This window comes from Lagopus leucura, unplaced genomic scaffold (assembly GCF_019238085.1).
Source record: "Lagopus leucura isolate 7727_CA_CO unplaced genomic scaffold, USGS_WTPT01 Super-Scaffold_100030, whole genome shotgun sequence".
In the NCBI taxonomy this organism is placed as follows: Eukaryota; Metazoa; Chordata; class Aves; order Galliformes; family Phasianidae; genus Lagopus; species Lagopus leucura.
In genome coordinates this window covers 1,531,783-1,538,050 of record NW_024962281.1, presented here as the reverse complement: position 1 = coordinate 1,538,050, position 6,268 = coordinate 1,531,783, and positions in this window count along the sequence as shown.

The following is a 6,268-nucleotide window of genomic DNA, read 5'->3' as shown; positions in this document are numbered from 1 at the left end:
AATCCAGCAATAGAACTTGTAAATTGAATCTTGTTATAGAGCAACAAAACCAAACTTTTACTATTCACTATCACCCTTCTCAATAGAGTCCTTAAAGAACCCCTCAAAAAGAAAAAGAAAGTTATCATCCCTGGGCACAGATATTTAATGACTTTCCAGGCACACTCATCAAACATTCCTCATTTGGCCCATCTGTGGCTATTCTGCAATTAGTCCCAGTTTATAAAACCACCAGGGAGTATCAGGCTGAGTGATCTCCTGGTGTAAATCAGTGTCTCTCAGTGGAGGCACAGCACTGCCCATCCTTTATCCTGTGTGCTCAGGAGCTGCAGCAGGCAGAGCAGTGTAGTTCAGGTGTGTGCACAGCCCCAGGAAAGCACCGTAGCTGTGCTTGTGTTGCAGAGCTCTGGGGAAAGAGTCAAAGTGCCTGCAGAACTCCCAGCTGAGCACAACGTGATGCAGGAGACAGAAACCATTTGTATCTCTGTGCTTTTATACGTTATCAGGACGAATGAGTAACACAGATGAAGGCTGAATCTTGAACAAAGCCGTGCTCACAGCCAGGGGGACGCAGAGGTGGGGGAGCAGCCAACCCAGGCTGCACACCAGGAAACCACAGCTGAGGTGCAGCCTCCCTCCTCCATCTCACACAGCACTGTGATGCAGTGAGGATGTCCCCACAAGAGCTGTGCTTTGTCCAGGGCCACAGCTTTGGGAAGAGAGAAGAAAACTACCAGAAGGGCCTCCGTGTTTCCCCTTAGAAGTGCAAAAAACAGGCACTGATTAAAAGAATGTAAGTGATGTAAGGGATGGGGAAAATTCTCCCCCTGTGTTTCGCTGTTGAGCACTCCCTCATTCCTTCCTACAGCTTTTGGTCATTAATTACACACTCCGTATTTCTGACCAGTAACAGAGAGCAGCAGGAAGGAAATGCGCTGTATGAACAGAGGATTAATTCAGTCATTAGGGATGCTGACATGAGGCCACCAGCACAGAGCTTCTCTCTCCTCCCCCTCCAACCCTCAGTTCCCTCACACTGCAGGAACACCAATGGATGCATCTCCCAGCTGCCGTCTCCCCACAGCCCTGGGAGTCCCAAAGCTCAGTCCCCACACTGCAGCCAGGCACAGCACAGATCCTGCCAGGCACTGGGGACATGGCCGTGTGGGCATCCCTGCAGCAGAGGGTTTTGAGAGCTCTGTGGCCAGGCTGCCATTTGGGATGTCCTTGCTTCATTGAAATGGTTTCTTTTCTTCTGTAGTAGCAGCACGCAGTGGTGCTGTTTGAATGTAAACCACTTGGTTTACATGCCAGAGTCTTTGTTGTTCATTTAGTTATTTTTTTTTTAGTTTTGAGGTTTGGTTGATTGGTTGGTTGGTTTTTTTACTTTAAATTAAGCAGCAGTTGAGTTATCCATGGTTTCACTTCCAGTCAGTTCTGTCTGACTTCTGCACCCCGCTGCATGTCCTGCTTGCATTCCCAACATGAGTGCAGCTTTCTTTTATCCAAGCTCACATATTTCATGTGTGTTTCTAAGCCACATGAAGGCATTCTTGTCCGTGCTGAGTTCAGTGCACATCAACAGACCCCCAATTCAGAGCACACGGTGCATTTTTGCTGCCTCCGTCCTCGTGGCTTTTCCCCATCCCCAGCACCTTCCTCTTTCCTGTTGCAAAAGCAGCTCTCAGAGCCTCTGCTTCGGGTATTTTGAAACATCTCTCCAAGACTTTGCTGTTCCTTACCCTCCTCCCTCCTGCAAGCCCAGAGCTGACCTCCGAAGAGTTAAAGTGTGGGAGGCCCCCAGTCCATTCCTCCCTCTCAATAGTTTCTGCCTTTTCAAATGTGTTTAACCAAATACAGCGAACAGAGGATATGCAAATGCCTTTTCCCAAAGGAAACACAGGGCTGAATTGTTGCTGGCGGCTCACAGCATCACACCACCCTCGGCAGCCTCTCAGCTGAAGGGATTTGCTCAGCCGGGATCGGGGCCCAGGAGGAGCCTGGCGGGCACAGCGACCCATTCGAGGCGGGGACGCAGCGCTCAGCGGGGTGCCCCGGGTGTCCCCGGCCGGCCTCTGACCCTGCCTGCACGGCCGAGCCAAAAATAGAATTATTTCATAAACCCGCGGGGAGCCTCTCGCCAACGCGTTGTAGAGCGATGGGAATCGCCTTGCAAAGCTCTGAGCTCCCTCAGGTTGCTGGTTTGACGTGGGCAACCTTTTGCAAGCAGCCGGCAGGAGATCTGAGCTGCAGCACAAAAATAACTCCGTGTTTGCCCCTCTAGAATTACAACTCACGGATTTACCTAAAACTGAACGGCACGGGACGTACTGGCTGAAACACATTCAGAAAGCAACCGGATATATTTGTCCACAGTTAAAAACGGTCCGTAATGTTCTTTCCACCTTTTATGCCTGGAAGGGAGCGGGGAGGGGAGGGGAAGAGGAGAGGGCATTGAAGAGGTTGGTGACATCAGCTGGCACTGCTCGCGGTAGTGCCACCTAGCAGCCACACGCGACACCGCCGCGGCTCCGACCCCAAATCACACCACCTTTGCTGTTCGTTCTCATTTGCTCAGCCGTGTTAGTGCTGCGTGCGCCCTGTCTCGCCCCTCACTTAAAGGAAGCAGCATCTGTGTTTTTTATGGAGTTCATATTAAGGATTTGCAGCCGAGGGATGGAGCTGGTTGCTGCTCTGCAGCCCATGGGGACTTGCAGACCTTGCCATGTGAGATCCCAGTGCATCCTCCCCTGGTGCTGATGCCACTCTCTGTCCCCTCTGGCACCATCTCCAGCCCACAAGGGTTGGCACAGCCTGGACTGCTGCAGCTCATGCATGGGGACATCCCAGCCCCTGCTGCTCAGTGGCTGTGGAGGGAGTAAAGGCCACTTGAGCTCCTTCTCTCGGCTGTGAACCAATGGCCAGCCCAGAGGAAGGGCGGCCACACAGCATTCCATCAACCAACAGATCCCTGAGAGACACGGTACACTCTGCACCCAACTGTATCTACACTGCACATCAGCCATCCTTTCCAGAAAGCTGTCTGGAGGAGGAGACCTGGGCTCAGGAGCCAGCAGAATGAGGACAGAGCTGCCCCACGGGCATCAGCCTCGGAGAGATTGGGAAGGAAGCACCAGGAAAAACAAGCAGCTGCTGAGCTGTCATGCTGGCACCAGACAGGCGGCCGATGGATTAGTCATAACCAAATGGGACAGAAGCTCAAATTTCAGAGCAGAAGCTTATAGGAAAAAAAAAAAAAAAAAAAAAAAAGCATTCCAAAATGGAAGTGTGTGCAGGGAAATTCCTGTCGGAGCAGGGAGGTCCTACTGGTGGCACCCTGCATCACAGCCTGCCATGTCCAGACCTGAAGATTCGGCTCCAGAAGATGGGTTTGCACGAGCAGCACTCTGCAGACTGCAGCAGACCAAGGACCCTTCCCAGCCCATCGTTTACTCCAAACCACCCAGTATCCTGCAGCACCCCTGCAGGACAGGAACCATGCCCATGTGGTTTTCCAAATGGCACAACTTGCCCCAAGGGAGAAGAGCGGGGTGATGAAACCAGGTACCCCTGCATCCCCTTGACCTCACAGAGACCATCCCATCCGATACTGATTCTGCAGTGCTATTTTGCAGTAACGAAGTGGAAACTGTTTCCTAGTGGTGTGGCCTGCCTGAGATTGTATCTACACCACAGCAGCCACATGCTTGAGGAAATGGAAATGTGAGCTGCATTCTTGCAACACCATTGCACACAGAACTAGATGTAAAAACCTCTCTCCCCTCTGTCAGGGCTTTCCCAAGAAGAAGGTGATTTCCACTCAATGATGCCTTTTTTTCCTCGCTTCCTGTGGCGCAAAGGAAAAGGGCTTGGGCAAGATGGTTGGATTTCTCTTCTTTCCACATTGTTGAAAGTTGTGTGCTACCCAAGATGAAAGCTTGGTGGCTTACAGGGGAGGTGTTTGCCTGGCAAGGTGCAGCACAGCATGAGCTCTGAGCCTTATCCCTTCCCAGCACCAACCGCAGAATTTTTCATCACACAGCCTCCAATCCAAAGGTCAAATAATTTTATCCATATTCAGAGAGCAAGGAGAAGCAAAATCAGCCGCAGCCTTTCCTTCTCTCCCCTCTATCTGCCTCCTCAGCAGCCAAGGGTCACCTTGAAGGCTCTGTGACAGTGTTTACGGCGAAGGGAGGCTTTGACACAGCAAGTGACTTGTCATCAACACGCACTGATGGCACGCCATGGCAGTCCATATGAGCCCAGCAAAACATTTACGTGGGTGACACTGCATGGAAGCAGTGCTCAGTGCCTCAGAGTCTGCAGAAAAAGATTTGCCAGGACCCTGAATCAGCATATTGGGAAATAACAGCCATGGGAGCCAGGCTGGGCTCACAGCAAGCTGCAGGAAAGCTCAGGAAGGAACCTGAGGAATCCACTGTTAGTATGGGGCTCTGTGGATTTGAGGGATACAATTTGAGCATCTTTATCCATATTTTAAAGCCACGTCCTCTCTGGCACACCTCAATCCATTGCATCAGGCTGCAGAAATGGCCCAAACCCCAACCCAGGGACCTGCAGGGTTTGGCTTCGCACAGCAGCACAAGGCACATAAATAGCAGTGATTAAAAAACCCTCACTGTATCGATCCATTGCCAAAGGAAGAAACACTTATAAATAAAAGTAATATTAATAGATGCTCTCCTTTCTTCTTCCTTGCTGGTAAGAAGGAGCAAAGCCCAGAAGAAGGCCATGGGGACGGAGCATCCCTTGGTGTCCTCCAGCGCCTGCCTCAGCTCCCTGTGAGTCAGCTGAGTGCTGCAGCCACTGTATGGTGATATCAGGTTGGCTGTTGGGAACAATCTCTTCTCCAGAGAGCAGTCAGGTGCTGGCACAGCTGCCCAGGGAACGGGGAGCCACCGACCTGGGGATGCTTCAGAATGTGGAGATGTGGCACTGGGGACGCAGTCAGTGGGCATGGTGAGCTGGGCTTGGGGACCTGAGAGGTCTTCTCCTACCTGAATGATTCTGCAAATTTTCACACAGATTCCTCACAGAAACATAATAACGAGGAAAGGTTTAAGCCCTGCGATGCTCAGTGGTGCTCGGTGATACAGAGCCAACTCTCAGTTCTGTAACATCATTTTTCTTTCTCCCTGGCTTGCTCCCAAGTCAGCTTTCCTACATCCATGGGTATTCAGTTAGTTCGGTTTGCCAGTTGCCTTCAAAGCTTTTCTCCTCTTTTCATTACTTAGAAAAATTGGTAACATCCATAGTAGAGTGGAGACAAAAATCAAATAAATGTCTAAATTAGTCCAGAGCAGCAGAGAAAACTGCTGTGCGCTGCCTTTCCCCACAAGCAAGCAGAGAAATGCGGGTACATTTACTCCTTCCTTTTGATGGTATCTAACAATTGTCTAAATGGAAAAGTAATAGAGCTGGAGAATAAAAGCAACTAAATATATCTCACTGCACAGCCCAGGCACTGCCTCTGCACAGCAGTCAGTGCTCCATGCCCAGCCCTGGGCATCTGCTTTGTGCCACACGCAGAGCGCAGCGGGGAACGTCCCCTGTCCTGAGACCTGAACTTCAGGCTGTCAGAGGGCTCTGTGTCACAGTGTGAGAGGAGGGTTTGGAAATGGGGCTGTAAGAGTCCCTTGCAGCCTCTCCAGAGTTTTCATGTGAGGGATTCAGCTGCGATGTTGTAAAGCCACAAACACACCATCCCAAGGTGCAAATCTCTGCCCTCTGGTGCCTGCTCTGCATCCAACAGAGCACCCAGGGTAACAGAGAGCTTGTCTGCGCATTGGGAATTAATTGTCTTTGTCTCCAGCATTATTCCACCAAGGTCAGCACTGCAGACCCATCCTCAGTGATTAAAACCCATTATAGGTGTGCAAGAAATTCATAGAAACCCAGCAAGAGCACTGCACTGGCATGTGGTGGACATCATGCATCTCGTTAAGTACATCAGCACGGCTACCATGTTCCCTCAGCAGCACGGGGCTGTGTTCAATGGGACAAAGCCACCAGAAGACCAAGACGACATGCAACAGCAGCAACCAGAGGCACACAGCTACTGGGCTGGACAGGATCTGAGCACAGAGCCATCTCCCTTGGGCAGCCTGGCACTTGTGAGGGGCAGTGGCAGCACGGGGCACTCAGGGCACAAAAGCTCAGGCTGAAATCACCATTTCCACCAAAGTAAAACGGGTGAGGAATTAAGGGAGGCCATGAGCCAGAGCCACACCTGGATGGATGGACACTT